At 49.6% G+C, this 21,186-nt stretch overlaps 1 protein-coding gene across 3 annotated transcripts in view; it reads left to right on the top strand.

Moving 5' to 3' along the window:
• The first annotated feature begins 2,589 nt into the window (after positions 1–2,589).
• PPFIBP2 (PPFIA binding protein 2) overlaps positions 2,590–21,186 on the top strand; it is a 147,803-nt gene continuing 129,206 nt past the window's right edge. For 2 of the 3 annotated variants that reach the window (XM_039222436.1, XM_039222439.1), the window contains exon 1: positions 2,590–2,724. The gene's annotated coding sequence lies outside the window, so the exon portion shown is untranslated. The remainder of the gene's footprint in view (positions 2,725–21,186) is intronic. The other variant, XM_039222438.1, reaches the window with a different exon arrangement.

Here is a 21,186-nt window from a genome sequence, read left to right as displayed (position 1 = left end):
TCTGTCACAGCAGGCATGCCAAGTGGTGCAGGTGACCAAGAGGGCAGCTGTGCCTGTCCAGAGGGTCTTCTTCAAATCTTTCCCACGTGTTTGTCCAGTTCAGCCTGGTGTGGGTCACAGGCACAGGCTGTGGTGCCCGTCTGTGTCATGTGCTGAGGCCTCTGTCTTCCCAGGTTGGTCACATGAGAGGGTTGGCTTTGTGTGCCTGCAGCTGTTTGGCCAACTCTGACAAGCTCAGGGTGGGACCATAGGCAATGAAGAGACCCTCCCCCACCCCCACCCCCACCCCTCATAGCATTTGAGTAGATCTCTGGCAGAATGGAATTACTCACCCCATGCATACAGCACAATTACCCATAGTTCTAATAGATACAGAGCCCCAATCTGTTGTGGAATGAGGCAGGTATGAATAAAGCATGGCAATGTTCCTTACTCCATGGGTTTGTGGACATTACCTACTCCGCGGGCAAAATGACATTACCTATTTCATGGGGATAAGGAAGAGGGACTGCCTCTGGAGGAGGGTAGCATGGGATTATCAGTGAGTGGAATTATGTGTGAGCCCCACACACATAATTCCCTTGGAAGCACCGAGGAGGGTTGCCTTTCATCTGTGATATGCTTTGACTTGACAATTCTGTAGGCTGCACCTGCCACTAACAACACACCCAAGCATTTTAAATACCTACAGCTAGAATCACTCTTTTAGGTCAAGACATTTTCTCCGTGTTAATGTGTCACTTTGTTTCCTGGGAGCCAGGGCAGCAAAGCATTCGGGCCCATGGACAGTATCTTGGGCTTCTTTTGGGTGAACTGTTCAGCTCTGAGGTCTCTTATTGGAGTTTAGTCAGGATGAAAGTGCCTATGACCTGTAGCAGTGGTTCTTAAACTTGACTGCCTGTAAGAATCACCTGAGGAGCTTTAAAAAATTCTGATACTATATATTTAAAAAAAAAAAAAAAAGAAATTCTGATACTAGGCTATACTCCCAGAGGATTAAGCCAGAACTTCTGGAGGTAGGACCTAGGCTGTATTTTTAAAGTCCCCTCCCACAGCCTGGTTAGGGAGTGTGAATAAGCTTGAGAGCCAGTGGCTTATACCATTTTTAAAAGTAAAATTAAATAGTCTTGAGAACAGACTAGCATTTACTAGGAGCTGAGGCTAGGGCAGTGTGTCTGCTGGGGCAATAACATGTGGGATTTGGAAACACCCACGAACTCATGTGAACTGAAGCGCCTAGGTCTACAAAAGCCTCTGCTGCTATTTTAAGGAAGTGAAAGAGAACTGAAGGGTGTCCTGCTGTAACACAACTCTTGTGGGCCCCAGCCTTCCTCTGCTGGCTTTGCCTTTGGTCTGCTTCTGGCCAGGTTCCTGCACTGACCAGAGTCTCATATTTGCAAGGGTGGCTTAAGTTCTGTTCACATGTAAAAGCCTTCCGGGCACACTGGTAATTTCAGACCACCAGGGTAATTTGAAAAGAGATGTGTCCTATGGAGTTTGTCCAGCCTGTAGAAACGTAGATAAAAACTGAGGCCAGGGCTGTAGTGACTCCTGCCAGGGCTGGGGACTACGCCAGAGTCTGCGGTGTAGATGTCATCTGCGGCCCACAGGGATTTTAATCAGCTGAACTGAGCAACCAGTCCTGGGAGGCCCAGGCAAGGCAACAACCTAGTAGCACAACCAAAGGGGATTCAGGCCATACACTAGGGGAAGGTGTTGGACTAAGTTCCCAAGGCCCAGTCCTGTCCTGATTCCAGAATCCATTCCTGTGGTCGGAGGTCGGCAAAGCTCTTGGGCCTATGGAACCCTTCTCTTGGTGCTGAGCACAGAGAAGGGCTTCTTGTCCTTCGCTGCTCACAAGACCAGGCTTAAAGTGTCCACTAGGGGGACCTCTGCCCCAGGTCGCGGGGTTCAAGCGCAGCCGGACTCTAGAGGGACGCAGAGCCGTCCAGACGGGTTGATCAGAGACAGGGAATGAGGCTGCCTTCAGGCCAACCTCAATTTGGACTAGATCCCACAGGTCCGGAAAGCCCGGACGCCCAAAGGGTTTATGCTCTGGGTGTGCCTCCAATAAGTTTTTCTGTGGCTTCTCTCTCTTTACAACTCTGGATACAAATTGCTTCTCTGGTTCCTCGTTTTCATTTCCTCCGTCCGGGGAACGAATGGTGCTGAAGGGCTGGAGAAGCCCAGGGGACTGACGGCACTAGAGCCAGAAACCGCCCGTTGGTCTCTCCGGGGCCGGAAGGGTGCAGGGCGGGGAGGTGACAGGAGTGGGGCGGGGCTCCCGGGGGCGTGGTCTCCTGGGAGGCGGGGCTTGTGGACCGGAGCGCCGTCCAGGGGGCGGGGCTGCGGCTGGGCTGACAAGGCGAAGGCAGGTTCGAAAGGGCGGGGTTGACGAGGCCGGTTCCCTAAGACAGGGAACCGGTGGCGGACTGGTTTCTGTGGACCGCCGCGGAGTCCGAGAAGGAAGGGGAGTGGAGGGGCGGTCCCAGGGGAAGGAGGGGGGGGAAGAAGCGGCGGCTCCGGGACGAGCCTCCCGTGGGTCCCGCCCCCGTCACGTGGGCTCCAGACCCGGCCGCTGCCGCTCGGTCCGCTGGTTGGTCGGTCAGTTGGTCGGTGGGTCAGTGGCCTGCAGCTCGGTTCTCGGCTCTCATGTTCGGAGGTGGGAGGGACACGGGAGCGGCCCTCACACCTGAGCCGCCCGGAGAGGAGCCCAGCACCCAGGTCAGTGGGCTGTCCCCACGCCCCAAGCCCCCTGCGCGTTCCGGACCGGGAGCCCCCGCGGGTACATTGCCTAGCTAACTGAAAGCCCCCAGATTCAAAAACCACTGGAGGAGTGGGGGTCAGTGCCAGTTAGGGCCCCAGAGCGTGTCCCAGACGCGAGGGCAGGAACGCTTTGCCTCTTCTCTGGCCAGGAGGCTGGGAGGAGGGTATAACTCCCGTGGATTTGCTTCGAATTTTCACGCAACCCTGCCAGGGATCTATGGACAATCCTCGCCCCTGTAGGTGCCAGCATGGCCCTGGAGATGCGCTGGATGGTCAGTCACCTCAGTTTTGTGCGGTATGTCACTGAAGCATCGGAGTAATCTAGAGAGCACAAGGGGGTCGGGCAGCGTAGGGTCTCTTTGCCCAGGCATATCTGTTCAGTGTGGTCAGATGCAACGCCTTGACTGAGACCTACTCTATACTCTAACTGCAAAAATGCAACATATGTATCAAAATGTCAAGGCCCTGCAGTCCCAGGAGACTGCCAGATGGGGATGGTCTTACTTAAAGTGGGCTCCTCCTCTCCCTCATGACATCCCAACTCCAGACCTGCAGTTTTCCTTCAAATGAAAATAAGATTATGTATTTAAAAGCTAGAATTTCTAAAGTTTGACCAGGATTGAAACAGGTTTTCTAACTAGTGTTTAATCCTCTTAAAAAACAAATCCAGCATGTTGTATTTTTACTTTTAGAACAGCTGGTTATTTGTTATCGGTCTGTCTCCCTTTCCATACTTTGGTCTACTTCCTATCTTTCTCTTCATCTGTCTCTTTCCTTTCCCAGTCTCTTAATTGATTATAATACAAATCAGAAGTGTTTCCAGATTGTATGTTGCATTTTGTGAAGTTAAACACCCAACTACAGGAAGGTAGTTGGCTGTGCACAAAATTCATCTTCAAGATGTTCAGTCTTTGTTATTTGTATCTAGAAAACACAAAATATTATTTGATTTTGAGATTATTTCTCTTTTGAGCTTGAAAGGCAGCCCATTAATATTCTGCTTAAATTCATATTTAAACAACTATGAAGTCGGAAAGGAGAGAGAGTAGAGCATTTCTCACTTACTGCATTCATCCATGATTTTATTCATACACTTATTATTATTATTCTTAGTTAGAAATTAGATGATGTGCCAGTTATTAGCTTATTGCTACTGAGGAGACAAACTGAGAATCATGATCTCTTCTTTACTGGGGTCGCTGTGGCAGGTGCGCTAGTTTTAAGACCGAGTCGAATGGCAAATGCTATGAAGGAGGAAAGAGCAAAGAGTTGTGGGAATTCCTGTCTTTCACCTGAGCAGGGAAGATCTGGGATAATTTCAAGAAAGGAGTAATGTGCGTGATCGATCTTAGAGGATTTCTCCTGGGTGTCTCCGGGCAGAGGCAGGTAAAGCATGACCTAGGCTGAGATCTGTGTAGGCAGGGCAAGCACCAGCTAGTCTTGAGAAGTGGCAAGTGGTCTAACTGGGCTACCAGAGCGAGTGCAAAGCTGGTGACAGGGATGAAACCTGGCCCCAGTGGGCCATGAAGGCCAGATGCAGAAGTCTGGACTCAGAAAGCATGGAGCCAGTGACAGGTTTTAATCAAGGGACTGACTGATGGTTCCATGAGCTTCTCAAAGTCCCGGACCTTGGCCCTTGACCCTCCCAACCCCTAGCCAGACAGGGAGAAAATTCAGTAAATATTTGTGGAATGAATGGTCAGGCAACCCTTTGGAACTGAGCTTCTCAACCTTTAACAAGCTTAAGAATCACGAGGGCGCTCTTAATTCAAATGGAGATTCTGATTCCTAGGTCAGGGTGGAACCTGATCTGCTTTCTAACACATTCCAGGGTGGCCCTCTTCTCTATCTATGGCAAGGATTAAGGACCATGGTTTGCAAACCTGGGGAGCTTTTAAACTATTTGGATGAAGTAGGTTCGGGATGGTGTTCCCAAATTCCTCCAGGGATGATTCTAATGAAGGCCACGGTGGGGCCTCCTCTAGTCCACTGTGGCTGTGGGAAGGAGTGAGTGGAGGGGAGAGACCCTGGCATGGAGGGACCAGTTAGGACATTGAAAATCCACCAGAGTAGAGGCAGTGAGTGGGACAGGTGGAAGAGCTCTGGAGAGATAGAATCTGTGGGCGGGAAGGGCCAGGGAGTATGTGGTATCTGTCTTCAGACTGACCAGACAGCTTCCAGAAGTGAGGATGGGGAATGATTCTGAGACAATTCAGCTTTGGAGAAGAATGTCATGCCCTTTAGGCTCTACCATTTGACGTAATAAAATGTGGAAGTTGGTTTTAGCGTGGCCATCAGATTTTTTTCTTCTTTCCTGAATTACAAACCTGTTCATGACACTTACCTACTTAAAATCCTCTGGCGGATCCTGTCTTGCAAAATATAAGAAGGAAAAGTTAATGTGAATGCAACTAATGAGGCATCTAAACATTTATTAAGTTCCCAGGCTGTGCACCCTCATTCAAGAGGTGACACTTGGGGTGGAGGGAGATGTGACATTGTCACCACTTGGTGTGGGCACAACCAGGCTGAAGCTTTTGGCAGCTTTGTCTTTTCTGGAGTCACTATATTTCCTGCTTCCTCCTTACAGTGGTTCCACTTTATGTTTCCTGGCATGCATCTTGAGTTTCAATACTTGCTGGCATCCAGGAGTCTCAGTTTTCAAAGAGCCCACAGGTGGTTTTAGAAAGGTGGGCTGGATCCCTTATAGACTCTGGGAGCCAGCTCTTGCCCTTGCAGAGTTTCAAGACATCCATTCTTATCTCTGACACATTCAATAAACAGTCTGGGAGATGCAATCTGTTTAGCTTCAGCCTCAGATCTCCTCAAGGCCCTGCAATCTTCCAGGGGGCTGCTAACCCAAGCTTTGTCTTCAGAAAATTTATGATTTCTACTTAGTGCTCCTTAAGTAATTCTTACTTTGGCGCTCCGCTATAATCCTTGCTTTCATTTCCTCCGTCTGTCACGTATGCCCTTATGCACACAGAGAACTGACCCCTCATTGTGCTCTACGCTCTTAATCACTATGTTCCATGTCATGTAGTCATCGTGGTCCTGTGCTGTAGCTGTGGATGGAAGGTCTACACAAGATGGGATAGGGTTCCCTCCTCAATATGATAAAGTATAACATCCTTGTTTGGCATTCCAGGCTCTGCAAAGGCTGGCAGTACTTTAGCTCATCAGCTGCATCTCCACTGTTCCCCAAACTGAGTAGCTCAAGAGATCCTATCTTTTGTGCCTCTCTGTCTTTGCACACACTATTTGCTCTTCCTGGAAAGCTCTTTGTCTGCTCTGTGAGCTGAACGAACCCTTATTAAAACTTTAGGATGCAGGGGCGCCTGGGTGGCTCACTCGGTTGGGCGTCCAACTTTGGCTCAGGTCATGATCCTGTGATTCGTGGGTTCAAGCACCGCATCAGGCTCTGTGCTGACAGCTAGCTCAGAGCCTGGAGCCTGCTTCAGATTCTGTGTCTCCCTCTCTGACCCTTCCCTGCTCATGAGGCCTCTCTCTCTCTCTCGCAGAAATAAATAAAACATTAAAAAATAAAAAAAAAAAAACTTTAGGATGCAGATCAAACTCTTGAAGCGCCTCCCCTAGCCCCCAGCTCTAAGCACTTTTACCCTTCTCTCTAGTATGTACATGTATCATCAGCTGGAGAATTGTGCTACGGTACTGAGGTGCTTTATTTGCATGTCTCTGTTCACATCCACTCCAGACACCTGTGGGCAGCCCTACATTTAGCAGATGTCCAGGAAGAGTTTGTGGTAACCATGGGCCTGGAGCTGGCTGCTTTTGCAACGTTTGCCTCCGTAAAAGGGGAAAAGAGTAGGCTATTCTGCACAGGTGATGAGGAAGAAATGAAAACAGAACCTGAAAGACTGGGACAAGCCCAGTGAGGAGTGGCCCACATGGCTAGAGTCAGAGGGTGGGGTGGGGAGGGGACACTGGGAGAGGTGAGACTGGCGTCTTAGGCTGGGGAGAGGTCAGGGAAGGCCTTGAACTCTGAAGCTAAGGAATTGACATTTTCTTCCCATGACATTGAAGGTCTTTTGGTGTGGAAAACACATGGTGAACTCTCTGCTTTCAGGAGGATTCAGGGCTGAGAAGGGCAGGTTAGAGGGCCAAGGAGCAACTTCCTGTGAAAAAATGTATTGGAATAACCCATGGAGGTAGCTTCAGGTATAAATCAGGGCAGTGGCAATAGAGATGAAGAGTGAGTGATCTTGTCCAGAAATCCTGCAGGTTTTGATGACTGACTGGATTTGAGGGAGAGAGAAAGGCATCAAGTTGGACACTGACACTTTGTGCTCATGTGCTGGGAGAAGAACGAGGCATTGTTAGTAGCATGAGAGCATGGAGGAGATTCTTGGAAGGGGGAAGGGAAGTGAGGATGGGTGATTCCTTTAGGAATCAGAAGAGAGCGCCGAGTAGTTTCTCATATATAAATACACACACACACACACACACACACACACACATGGATGGTGAAGCTACCCAAAAGAACCTATGCAGGGTCACCTGCTGCTGGTGGCAGAAGCCAGGCCTCCTGGCTCTCTGACCTGGGGCTCTCTCCTTTGTTGTGTGGTGAGTTGGCCAGAGAAGGGCTGCCAGGAGGTCCAGATGGAGATTGCATTAGGCAATGAAAAATGGGAAAAAGACCAGGTTTAGGGTGAATTCAGTCTGCAGAACAGCTAAAGCTGGAATCTCAGAGGTCAAGAATTCAGAAGGGAGTCTGTTGGTAGCTACTGCCAATGTGGGTATGAAGGCTCATGCGTCCTCCTTTCTGTCCTGTGGCCTAGCTCTGTGTGAGGTGATGGGATGTAAGGAGTGTTTTATGGTATGGGCACTCATTAGTGCTCCGTGTGGGTACATGTATATTGAATAGCTTTTCTGGGAATACAATTACCAATTTGTCAGTTCTACAGAAAGATGTAATCCAAGACCCACACACTTTTTTCCCCCTAATGAACTTTAGGGACATACCCAATCAGTCCCGAAAAGTTGCCTGTGTAGTGTTGGAGTGGGGGTGGTGGGTGGCACCCATCTGGGGAAGGCATCCAGCCTTGAGCATCTCCTCCCTGCAAGCAGAGGCCTCTGAGTAGGACCAGTGTCAGGGGCCCAGGTGGTTGGGGGAGGGCCATAGCTGTTAGGGGAGGAGGGAGGACCTTATCTAGAATCTGTATTGCTGCCTGGAGACTGAGTGACCCTGAGGCTAGATTTCCTCTCCTCTCCACCTCTCCCTTCCACACCTTTCTGCCTGGCCAGGTTCCTCACTCCCCAGCCCCCCAAGGACAGGTCTTGCCTTTTCCATGGCCCAGCGGTCACCTTAGCTTGCTCAGACAGAGCGGGGCTAATGCATGTCAAACACTTAGATTATTGCCTGGCATGTGGTAACTGCCAAAGGAAAACAAAGACAAGGAAGGCTGGAGTTCAACTTTGAGGGAAAACTTGTTAAGCCTCATGGTTCTTTTGAATTATGCAGCTGGATCTCTGGGAAGTTTCTACCTTATCTTATTTTGAGTTTTTGTTTTTGTGTTATTTATTTGTTTATTTATTTACACCGATACTAAAATGGGTGCAGGGCCGCTTCATCCATGGTAAAGAATCAAGGATCGCCATGGATTGCAGACTTGGGACTTGGGTTGTCCAGGAATGACTCAGGAATGACTTATACAGAGGTGAGTGGGTGGAGGGCCTTCTGACAAATCTCCAAGAACAGATTCTTAACCCAGGTGAGGCTCCAGGGGAATCAGAATCGATCGCAGCCTGGCCTCTCCCCAGTCCTATAGCTGCCGAGCCGGTCCCCGGTGGCTCTGCTTTGGGTACATCTGTTTCCTCCAGGTGATGAGGACAAGCACAGAGCAGGGTTCATCCAAATCCCAGGGTTGATCTCCACCTGCTCAGGGATAGCCAGTGCTTGCTGGTTGCTGAGAGTGTGCTCAGTGGACATAGTCAGAACCCTTGCCCTGACTCGAGGATGAAAATGTAAATCCACAGTGACTTGTGTGCATAGTTGGAATGTACCACTCACATGTCGCTGGGCCTCTCAGTTGGGCAGGGACCACTCTAACTGTGAGGGCCACTCTTGTGACTGCACTGCTGTCCCAAGAGGGCTTAGCAAACTTCTCCAACCTGCTTCTGGCAGAAAAGCCCAGAAAGCCCTGCCAAAAGGAACTCCTGACTATGTGTGCATGTGTGAGAGAGAGAGAAAGAGAGGGGAAGGAAGGAAGGGAGGAAGGAAGTAAGGAAGGGAGGAAGGAAGGGAAAGAGAGAGGCGGTTGTATAGGAGCCAAAGGTCTGTTGAAGGGATTAGGGAAGAGAGAAGGCAGAGCCACAGCTCAGGCTCAGAACACCCAGAATTGGTTACCTTTGTTTCTTACATGCACTTGTGGCGACTCCTCTCTCTTCAGGGGCAACTGTTTCCTTCTCCCAATACCGGGCCTTGTTTCCTCTGAATCAAAGAGGTTTTTGCAGGAATAGCTACCTGGACACTGCACGGCTTGACGAAGGCACCAGAGGTGTGGCTAGACTGGCCCCACAGAAGCTGCTTCCAGAGGAAGGATAGGGGGAGTTTCCGGCTCTAGCGGGGTTTACAAAGGGCTTGTCTCATGAAGTGGGTGATATTACTCCCATTTCATGGGAGACAAATAGGTGCCAGAGAAGTGATTTTTTTAAAAAAAAAAAAGGATCCAGAGTTTTAAATTTAATGTATTGTCCAAAGTGGGACACTTTTGAGAGAGAAAGGAAGCAGACAAATGCTGAGCTGGGTGGGGTCCTGAGGTGACAGGACTGTCCTGGGTGTACCAGGGATGTGGTATCAAACTCCAGATTCAGTAAGCAACCAGGTCAGGTAAGGGGAAGGAGGGGGTGGGGGGTGGGGATTGGAGAGAGAGGATTGCAGTAGGGGGAGGGGAGAAGTTAGAACTTGAATCTAGACTAGAAAGGAAGATTCTTCTAATTCAGCATTTTACCAAAGCAAAGGAATAGTTGTTGGCTCTTACACCTGACCTTGACTGGATGTCATGAAAAAGTTTTATTACATAAGCTCTCCTGTGACTAGCCAAGACATCTGGTTCTTCCATGCAGTGCCGCTCACCCAGTAACAACAACCACCCTGTGCGTCCGTCTAGGTTTTCGCCGTGCCAGCTCACTGGAACTGCACAATGCCTCAGGCAGAGATTATTGTCCTGCTGCTGGAGATGAGGAAACTGACTCCTGCCCATCACCCTCCCTCCAGCGTGGCGGGTAGCAGGTGTTCTCTACCGTGAGGGCCTAGTCTCCCTGATCTCTGAGGCTCCCCGCTAGCTCTGGAGTATGGACTGTGAACCAGACAGGCCTCCCTTTGAATCCCACTCTACACAGATTTGCTGTCACTACTTTGAGCTCTGAGTTCCTCATCTGTTAAATGGGAACAATGGTAAACCTATCTCATTTGGTTCTTGTGACATGAAAAGAGAGGATGCATGTACTGTGTTGCCTGCGGCACTTGGCTCTTCCTGCACCGTCAACAAGTGGTGTTGTTATCATATCATCCTCTTCTCAGGAAGCCCAGGAAAAAATCCTTCGTCAAGAAGAGTGATTTACATCATCTAGCAGGCTTCATCTGAAATTTCAGGGGCAAGTAGCATTCTCTGGACTTCCAGGTATGACAGAGAATGGACAGCCATGGCGAAGGTAAGCAGGAAGTCCAGAAGGCAGAAGTACATGACTGGAGGGGAACAGCCTGGTTTCAGATGGCGGGTCACCCATGTATAGGGTGAAGACAGCAGAAAGAGCTGAGCTCCCAAACCAGCTCTGTGAGATGTGGCATGTGGCAGGGAGGTGCAGAGTCCTGTTCACAGGCTCCAAAAATCAATGGTAGGAGTTTCCTACCTGACCATGTGGAAAAGTCCATATAGGTTGCTTTAATTAGCCTGGATGCATTAATACAACACCTGGCTTTAGACCTTGCTAGAAGATCATCCCACTTTTCCGTGCACTGGCCAAGGCCAGACATCCCACACTATGGGAACAGGTGGAGGAGGGATGCTCGCCCCTGAGAAGCTGGAGTCTGTACCCTGCAAGGTTTGAAAGGACCTGAGGACTGACAGGAAGACACCAGTGCCATGACTGTGATTTTCAGGCCGAGGAGGAGCTATCTTGTTCTGTGTTGCTCAGAGGGCAGAGTTGGGGGTCCGTGGTGGTGACAAGAGAGAATTAAAGAAGAGGCAGATTTCAATTCTCAGTGATGTAAGCAATCATAGAACTCATGTTTATCTTTAGGGGGAGGCAGTGGTCTCACAGCCTGTGTCACTGTCTGCCTGAAGAGAGTGTCGTCCAAGCGGTATTGATTAGAGGGAAGTTTGTAAAATTGCGGGGGAGGCAGATTTGCTGGGAGGTCTAACTAAGAGAACGGCAGGGCTGTGGGGGATAGTTGGCTTCTGAGCAGAGATGGCTTGCAGCACATGTAGGGTAGGATGAAGGCAGGAGGTGGGGGAGGGTGGCTGCAAAGCTCTGCGGGAGCTTCTCTGTCCCAAGCCACAGGCCAAAGTCCTGCTCTGTAACAGGGTTTGGAAGAGAGGCTTTGTGGCCTGAAACTCTGAGGCTGTGACCCCAAAGAAGTGATTATACGCCATGTATCCTCTGTTCGTGCCTACCTTGGCTCAGACACCTAACTGGGGCTTGAAGGCCCTTACAGACTCATGGCCACCCCTTGAAGATTTAGAGAACACGGCATCCTGGCATCTGAAGAACCAGGCCATGTGGTCTGAGGCACTGGACTCACAGCATCCAAGAGGGGATGGCGGGTATAGGAAAGAGCCATCCGGGAAGGCGCTGGACATGACCCTGGGAAGTCTGACTGTCTGTATGCAGCCTGGGCCACAGAGCGAACTTCCAGCCCCCAAGAGGAGCTGGGGAAGGGCTGTGGGCAGCAGGGCCCTAGTCAAGTAGGCTGAGGTTTTGGGTGGGGTGTACAGGCGGAGGATGGAGAGTGTCGTGGTTAAGCAACGTGGATGCCTGAGGGGCACGCTATCCTGGCCTGGCTGGCAGGGAGGGAGGCCATGGAAGAACTGGCCCACTGGATCTAAGGAAAGTCCCCTGCAGGAGCAGAGGGAGAGCATAGTTCCAAGTACTCTGGAGCCAATAGACTTGTGACCTCATTTATGCTTTCAGTCACCAAATGAGTTTTGACCATTGTCTATGCTGAAGACTGTGGTGGTGGGAACATGAGATGAGTGAGACATGTCCCCTGCTTAGATTGTGCTTAAGGAGTGTACTCCTTCCTCAAAGCAGGTAATAACAACCATAGAGAGAACATTCAGAGAAAGAAGCAGTTGGGGTACTTGGCTTGCTGAGGAAATGGCATTTGAGATGTGTCTGGAGGGAAAGTTGGGGAGCAGAGACTACTCTTTCTCTGGGTGAAGGGCATTTCTGGCTGAGGGAACAGCAATGCACAAAGGAAGACATGGGGATGGGAAATTAAGGGGCAGGTGCGGACAACAGCCAGGGGTTTGGTTTGGGTAGAACTGAGGAATGGGGTTAGATGGGGGACTGGGATCAGAAATTATCATTTATTAAGTCCCTGCCAGGGCATCAGGCACGGAGCACAGAGCCAACTGTGCTGATTTACATCTCACAGGGGCCTCTCAGGACTTTCACCCAGCAGGAAAATGACTCAGGAAAAGTGACTTTCCTAAGGTTCCCCAGCTGGCAAGAGGCTAAAATAAGCCTTATGCCCAGTCTACCTGATCCTCAGACCCATGTTTTTTCCCCTTTATCTTGCTGTGACCCTGAGGTCAGATTATTCAGTCTTAAGCTTACCATGAAGATCAACTCTTGATGTTGAGGTGGGAAGATGGTCAGTTTGCATGTGTCAGACTATATTAACCTGTGAGAAGCGCTTGGTTGATGTGGACAGATTGTTAAGGATACACTGCCAGCCCTAATCAATGTATATGTAGACACACAGAAATGTATTTGGAAGTAAGTCTCTAAAATAGTAGGAAGTTGCATAGTTGTTCCGTGATGCCGTAGAAACTTACTTCCTGAGCACTATAGGCAATCGCTGATTTCCTGGCTGAATTCCTCCCACTCTATAAAGTACATTAGAAGGGGGCGAGATAAACTGGAATCTAATCTAATTTACACAAAAAGCCTCTTGGGTTTAGCTACTTTATCATTAGTGACAGTTGCTTACAACCCACCTCATCTGTTGGAGACCCCAGAGTGTCGGCCATAAAGGGATATGAAGCAAGATGGCACTCTGGAGTGGGTTGGAAGGTGGGGTGAGGGACTAGGGTCAGAGAAGCCACAGCAGTAAACCCAGTAAACCAGGTAGGGGTGTGGGGGTGGAGAGGAGAGGCCAGCACAGTTCAGTAAGCCGGCTGGGAGCTTGCCTGTGCTGGGGAGTTGAGTGGGGGCTGGGGTGCCTGTGCGAAAAGAGAGTACTGTGTCCACTAAGCATGTCCAGGCTCTGAGCAGGTGGGTCCTGGTGGTGGCTGCCTGTTGAAGTTGGTGTTCTTCCTTACCTTGTATGCTATAGAGCCAACCAGTCATCATTGCTGATTGTGCCTGTGTCTACCCAGGGCCCCATCCTATCTGTTCAGCTTGGCTTTCCAGCCAGAGCTCAGAACCCAAATCCAGCCACAGCCTCTTCTTCAGAGTGGACCTGGGGTCCTTCAGGCTGCACAATGGAATGCTTCCTCAGGCCAGAGAGAAAGCCTGAGAAGACCACCTAAGGGAGGCTGGAGTGCAGATTGGGTAATATCTGGGCTGCAGTGACTTGGGATCTCGTGCTAACAGGGGACTTCAGGTAAAACAAAGCTCTCCTTCGCTGTCCTGCCAGGAGCACTTTGAAAACTGTTAAGGGCTGCTTCAGAGTCATGGATCTAGTCCTCAAATATCATAGTTATTTGTATTTGAAAGGGAATTTTATTTTTTTATTTTTTACTTTATTAAATGTTTGTTTATTGTTGAGAGAGAGAGAGAGAGAGAGATGGAGAGACAGAATCTGAAGGAGGCTCCAGGCTCCAAGCTGTCAGCACAGAGCCTGGCATGGGGCTTAACCCACGGACTGGACCACGAGATCATGGTCTGAGCTGAAGTCGAACACTTAACCGACTGAGCCACCCAAACGCCCCTGAAAGAGAATTTTAAATAAATCTTGTGACAGTCGAATGAGAGATGGTGTGAGAAGGTTTCTACAGGCTTCATGAGACCCATGTCCTGTTGTATTGTCATCACACACCACACATGGGAACCTCTCCTGAGTAACCCCAGGAACAATTGCCTGTTTGGCTGTAGGTGTTCTGTGAAAGTGTGGTGTCCATGGGAAGCAATTGTGGGGCCTCTCTGGGCCACCAGTACAACTTGACCATCTTCTGTCAAAGCCATCTCTGAGTTAAATGGGCTCTCCGGACACCAATGCCTGGGGCTAGGGACTTCCTGCTCCATAAACGTGATCAGGACATGGCCCTTCCTGCCCCCAATTCCTGGAGCCTAGCTTCAGCTTCCATGTTTGGGCTCTCCCAAATCCATCCCCCGCCTGTGACTTCTCTGCCAAGTGCCTCCCAACATGGCCCATGACATCATTAACCCTGCCCACTCACTGTCCCCAAGTGGGGTGCCTGAGAGACCCTGGTGGAATGGCTGAGGAAGGTGCTAGAGGGTTCTAAGAGTAAGCACAAGATCAATAGGACACTTTGTGCTCTGGAAGACTTGGTGGCCTGCACCTTCCTGTCTGATAGAGAAACACAGAAAGTTCAGAGCATGTGCGCTGTGTTTGTAGCCCCAGCGTCTTCCTAACTGGGGGCTGACTCTAGGGGATTTGGTAACTTCTCAAAGGGAGTCAGTATCATATATTTTTTCCCCTAACCCCAGCAGTTAGGGCCTGATAAGGGGTCTTGGCTAAATCCATCTTCTGGAACAGTGCACTTGAGGACGTGTTCCCTGAGAGGGGAAAGGCAAAGCATTGCATATTAATGGGCCAGGCACTGAGCAGAGTGGTTTACTCTGTCCTCTCTCATAACCCTCCAATCAGCGCTGTGTGAGGCAGGTATTATCTCCATTACATAGTAACCCAAGAGGTTAATATATATTATCCAAGGTCAAAAACTAACCCAGCTGTAAGGAGCAGAGCCAGGATTTAAACCCAAGTCAGTCTGACTGCAAAGCTTGTACTCATTCTACTGCCCCCTCCCCACTCCTCTCCTTCCTCAGGGGCATGGGAAGGAGCACAGGAGCTCCGGGTTCAGAACAGGGATGGTGGGAGGCAGGAGGGATCTCCTGTTGGTGCTTCCTTCCTCTGCTGTGTCTCCTTTCTACCATTTCACTATGAATCTGAGAAACTTCTCAGGGATGTCCCATGGGAGATAGCCCTGCTCTATGGACAAGAAGTGAGCAGGATGGAGAGAGGCCCCTGGAGCAATTGCAGATGCTCCCATTGCCCTGGGATCAGACTGACCAAATGTCAGGAGTAAGACCTCTTGGGCACCCAGAGAAGGAAATTCTCTAGCTGGCTAGAGAATTCTTCTAGCTTGAATTCTCTAGTCTTTGGTCTGCAGGAATATGTGTGCAAATGGCGGATCCTGGATCACTTTCCTTGGGAAAGTCCCCACATCAGTCTGGCCTAAGTGCTGTTAGGGGCAAGTGTCCTGTGATGGGTGAGCTGAGATTAAGGGCTCATGCCTGCCCCTCCTCCCCCCCATCACATGCTGGAGTTGTTGAATTGAGTTGAAGAACAGACCACGGGGCCCAGGGCGCTTAGCTCCTTGAATGCAGCTTGAGAGCTGGTCAGGCTGCCGCGTCTCAGAGTTTCCTCCGTGAAGCCTACCAAAGTCTGGCCTTGCTCCCTGGGCATGTCCCGTCTCTGAGCTGACTTGCAAAGATAGATAAAGGACTATGAGGAACTGTCCCTACCTGGATTTTGTTTAGGATCTGAAAATGCAAATCAAGTCTTCCTTAGACTGACAGGGAAGGGGAACAGAGCCCCACATCTCTGAAGGGGGTGCTGCCCTGTCTCCACAGGTTAGTGTGTCTGGGATCAGACTGGGGTGTGTCCTAGCTTGTTAGCCTGGCCATAACAAAACACCACAGATTAGCTGGACAGAAATGTGTTGTCTCTTAGCTGGGAGGCTGGAAGTCCAAGATCAGGGTGGCGGCAGGCTTGGTTTCCTCTGAGACCTCTGTCTTTGGCTTGTGGATGGTCATCTCCCTGTGTCCTCACATGGCCTTCCCTCTGTACCCGTCTGTGTCCTTATGAGGACACCAATCATGTTGGATTAAGACCTACCCCTATGACCCCATTTTAACTTAATCATCTCTTTAAAGAACATGCTCCTAAGTATAGTCGTATTCTAAGGTACTGGGTGTTGGGACATCAACATATGAATTCAGGGAGGCAGATACAATTTGGCCTACGACAGGATGTTTCCCAAACCCTCAGTGAACAAGCCTCCGTGTCCTGGTGAGGGATGGAGAGGCATTCACTGCTGTTCCTGCTGAGGGACCAGGAGAGGAAGGTAGACGCAGTCAGTGCAGGAGGCTTGATTGGCCTTGTCCAAAGGCTCAGCACTGAAAAGTCCAAGCCAGGCAGTTCCCTTGCAGTCAGAGCTCTCTAACAGCAGTGGGTTCTGTGGCTGTCTTCATCTGGCTCCCACCTGGCCCTCAGCCCTCCAGTGAAGACAGAGCTGCTAATACCCTACTAATCAGTACCCTCCAGCTCAGGCCTACAGAGGAAGCCCCCTTCTCCTCTGACAGAGGCAGGAGCCAGGCTATCATTGCCAGTGCACACAGCCTGTCTTTAGGGGAATTCTGTGGTCTCCTACTGGCCTAATCTTTTTTTTTCCCAGAGAAAAAAGAAAACTATTGCACTGATTCAGGATTAAACTGTTTGACAAGTGTTGAAATGAAGGCTCAAAAGACATAATAAACTTTGATTAATCCAATTCATATTTACCTAGAGCTTGCTAAATTCTGGGGTCTGTGCTCCTCCCCAGGCAGCTTAGGAGGCTCGTAGGAGGTAGTCAGCTACAGGCTACAGTTATGTATGAGGCCTCTGAACACTCTAGATGATCTAGAAAACTCGCCAAGTCAGGTCTGTTTTTTTTTCTTGTTGCTTAGCATTCTAAAATAATAGAATAAGTGGAAATGCCTGGTTTTATCATCTGTTAGGTGAAGTTACTTCCTCTTCTCGCATCGGTCCTGTGGAAATCTACTTGCATTCATCACTTGATCCTTGGTCGTGCCAGGGCCAAGCACGGTCAAGTTATCCTTACAGCAGAGTTCCTTCACTGCAAAGAAGGGAGCCTCGTGTACAAAGAAAGTGAGAGTGGAGAGGCTGCCGTGGACAACTCCCCATCTTTATTCAGAAAATTGGCCAAGCTCACTCACTCGCACTTGAGTTCTCTCTCTCTCTCTCTCTCTCTCTCTCTCTCACATGCCCTTCCTCCTTTTGCCCACCACTCAGCACACACACCTAACATTTTTCATCAGCTAGCATTTACTGAGTGTCCACCTGTGTCAGGTTCACTGCTGGACTCTGAGGATAGGGAGGTGAATAGAGCATATTCCTTGCTCTCAAGCATCTTAATTTAGAAGAGGAGACAGACATATGAGGAATGGACAATCAAAGCTGTAAGCAAGTTGATGAAGGTGAGTACCAAGTATGGGAGAAGCAGAGAGGAGCAGCCAACACCTTCAGGCACTGGGGTGGGGCTTTCCTGGGTTGGTGCATTTGGATAAGGTCTTAGAATGGGTGAGATTTAAAAATATAGCTGGAGAAAAGCACCCCAAACAGAGGAATAGAGAAATCCTTCAGTTATTTAGGGAGGAGAAAGTAGCTCAGTGGGACTTAACTAAGGGTGTGGTAAGAAGTGCAGCTGGGAAGGTGGATCTTATGAGTGCTTCAGTAGCTAAGCTAAGGAATACAGCTTTGTTCCTGAAACACTAGGGAGCCATGGAGGGTTTGGGAGCAGAGGAATAATGCCATGGAAAAGGTGGGTTGGACATGAGTCATCTGGAAGTAGGAAGCCTAGACGAGGCAGCTTTGACAATCAGGTAGAGGGGGAGTGGAGAGATGATGAGGGTCTGAACGAGGGTAGGCTGAGTGTTTGGTTGGGTGTTAGGACCCCCAGAGAGCCTGAATGGCACTTTACAAGGAGCGCCATCTGTGTCACTAGGAATTGAGGTTCAAACCCTAGTTCTGGTTGTTTTGGTGTCCAGCAAGGAAAGGTAGACTCCTGTGCCCCCCCTCCCCTCTGGAAAAGCTCAGATCCCTAAGTGCTAGATTTAAACAAACAAACAAACAACAACAATGAATCCTTTGTTATAAAAAAATTAAAACACACACAAAAGTAGAAGGAAATCCTATAGTGAATCAACTTACTGATCAACCAGCTTCAACAATAAGCAAGTCCCTGCTGGTTATATTTTTAGGGGATGCTTTTTGTGATGAAGCCTGTTGGAAGTATTCAAGATGAGGATGCATTTGAAGCATTTCTCTGAGTCTGTCCATCATCAGGTTGAGGCACTGAAATGACTTGAGGTCCGTTTGTTCCTCCTTGGAAGTGAGATTGTGTGCATGTGTTGTTCTCTGCTGTGAGAAGGGTGGTGAAGGCAGCCTTCTTTGTGTTCTGGGGCTGAGGAAACACCCTGCCAGCAGTGCCCATCAGCAGGTAAGGTTCTTTCTGCCTGGGGGCAGGTGAGGTGCGGACATAGGAGAGAGTGGAGGCATGGATGGCTTGCGGGGGGGAAGTTTGCATAGTTGGACACCCTCATTATCTACTCACTGAAGGATGTCTGTGGCCTGAAAGCCTGGTCTGTGCTGAGCAAATTGACAAGGCTAATCTATAAACTAGATAGCAATGAACTAATTCACTCTGGAGGACATTGCCCAGTAGCCACAGCACAAACACCTGTCCTCCCAGACTGCCCTCCTGGCATTTCCCAAAGGTGGGTTACAGGGTCATCTGCAGGTTACTGGGGAGCCAGGCTCCCAGACAGAGGGCACTGTGTGGATGGTAGGGGCCACCAAAGCTGATGTGGGGCCTCCTTGCTAGTGATGAGTACTCATACCCCCAGAGATGATGTACTGGTCACCAGTGTGCCATACAGACCAACACAGACCAGTCCTTCTATGGCCGCTGCCACTTCATCCTTCACTGAGTGGCCCAGGTTTGTGGGCATTTGCTAGTTGTTTGTACTATGTAAGTGCCATCTGGGCTTAGCACCAATTGAGAAATAAGACCAAGAATCAGACAGATGGAGACAAAGATAGCTCTGGGGCTAAAAAAGATGTTGAGAGTGGCCAGAAGGGTTCCCAATGCACCCCTTTCCTTACTTAGCATGTCTACCTAGGTCAGAGATCTGGAACAGGGCAGCTCTGGAAAAAGAGAGGGAAGGGTGAGATTGAGTCACTTGTGCTGGGTTCCTTCCCCTATTTCCTCAATCAGATACTTAGCAGTCCAAGAAAGGATGTCAGCCCCTGTTGGATACCCCCATGGCAACATGAAACAACCAAAATGGAGGTGTGAGTGAGTTGTGGATCAGCAGAAGTGCTCTTGGACAAGTAGGGGTGGGGATGCTATCATAGAGGAAGGAGAATCACTTTGAAGAATTAGTTTCAATGGACAGAGACTGGAGAAGGGACTGTTAGTTTTAGGGGACAGCATGAAAAAGACACCACAAAATAAGAATGCCTTCCTATGTCTGTAGTATCAAGAAATCAGAAGGATACAGTTGGGAGTGGCCAGGGTTGGTGAGGAAGTGCTGCAGAGTGGTTAAGAATTTGACCTTGGAGTTAGACTGCCTGGATTCAATCCCATCACCACTGCTTCCAGGATGTGTGATTTGACCAGTGGCTTAACCTCTGCAAGCTTCAGTTTCCTTGTCTATAAAATTTGGATAACAACAGTTTATGAATATTGAGTAATGAGACACATACCTCAACATATAAATGCTTAGCTCGGTGCAGAACAAGTGTTTAAGAAATGGCAGCCATTATTATTACCATCATGTGTCCAGGACAATTTGGGGTCAGCTAACAGATACCTTAGATGCCAGACTCAAGAGCTTGGATTGCTGTAGGAGAGGCCAGGTGAGAGGAGGCCCTCCAGGGCCTAGGGTGTGATACCTGAACACAGGTGGGGCTGCTGAGGTCAAGGGATGAGATGGAGCAGTGCCTCCCTGTCCAGAGCAATCTACAGGGAACTGTCTGCTGTTTGAAGGTGAGGGTGGGTCACAGGGGACCTCAAGGCATTCAGGTCAAGCAGGCCAGGAGTAAGACTGTGCTGAGCGAGTTTCTGATCATGCTGAATCTCTGGGGCTGCTAAGAAATAGCCAGAAAGCTGAAGAGCATTTGGATACTTTGGTCTCAAGCTTACAAAAGTAGTTTAGTGTTATGAGTCATGAATATAGAGATGAAGTATGGATTGTCCAGGAAGAGACTGCAGAAGAAACAGCACGAGAATTGAGCACAGGGGTGGTGAGTGGAAGCTGAGACATAGGACATTTAGTGAAGGAAGAGGATCTGGAAGAACCCAGAGAGCTTTTTGTCCCAGAGGAGAGCACCTCATGGGCTTTTGTATGGATGAGATGCCAAGGAAAGCAATCCCAGCAAACACCAACTGATCGCTGGTCTAAGTGCTTTACTCATATGAACTTATGTAACCTTCACAACCACCTCTGAGACAGGTACTTAAGTTATCCTTATCTGACAGACAAGGGAGCAGAAGCATAGGGGATACCTGGCTAGGGAGAGTTAGAGACAGGGTCTCACCCACAGTCTGGCTCTATGGCTCAGCTTGTGCTTTAAGCCCACCCTGTACTGCCTCTCATAGGAGCAAGAATGGATACAGCTTTGGGTCTGGGGAGCAGTAGCAGCAGGACACAAAAATGGAGATCTTATGGCAGCAGGTACCAGAGAGAACAGGAGGTGAGTGCTTTGGCAGTGAAGCCAAGGAGAAACACGAGGTGGTAGCTGAAGGGAGGATTTTAGGAGAGCAGAGGCTTGGATATTTGTGTGGGTCCGGAGGAAGGACTGAGAGAAGGGAGAGAGGCAGAGTCAGTGTAGAGAGGGGACCACTGGGAGCCTGGATGGCCCGTGCTAGATTAAGGGAGGTCTGAGGAGGAAAGAAGGGGAGTTGAGGGATTCTGTTTCTCACCAAGGAAGATGTGTGGTGGTTTGCTAAGGAGAGTCTGGTAGGAAGGATGCGCCAGATTAAAGATCTATGTGCAGGAGTGTCTGGTGGAGCTGAAGCTCCTTAACTTGCCTCCTCAGGCAGGGGGACTTGGGGTGAGTAGTGACGTGGAAGTGGCATGAGCTGGGGAGGTGGCTGGAGGGAGGTGGGCAGGTGTCAAAGAATGATCTTGGGTACTGACTGCTGACATACAGCCGGGCTGACAGAGCCTGCAATAAAGGGGCCCCATCCCTGCTGTCCAGAA

The sequence above is a fragment of the Hyaena hyaena genome, unplaced genomic scaffold, assembly GCF_003009895.1.
Source record: "Hyaena hyaena isolate Hyena2069 unplaced genomic scaffold, ASM300989v1 scaffold_1129, whole genome shotgun sequence".
In the NCBI taxonomy this organism is placed as follows: Eukaryota; Metazoa; Chordata; class Mammalia; order Carnivora; family Hyaenidae; genus Hyaena; species Hyaena hyaena.
The sequence above is the reverse complement of the archived record's forward strand: the minus strand, read 5'-3'. Positions and strand labels throughout refer to the sequence as shown.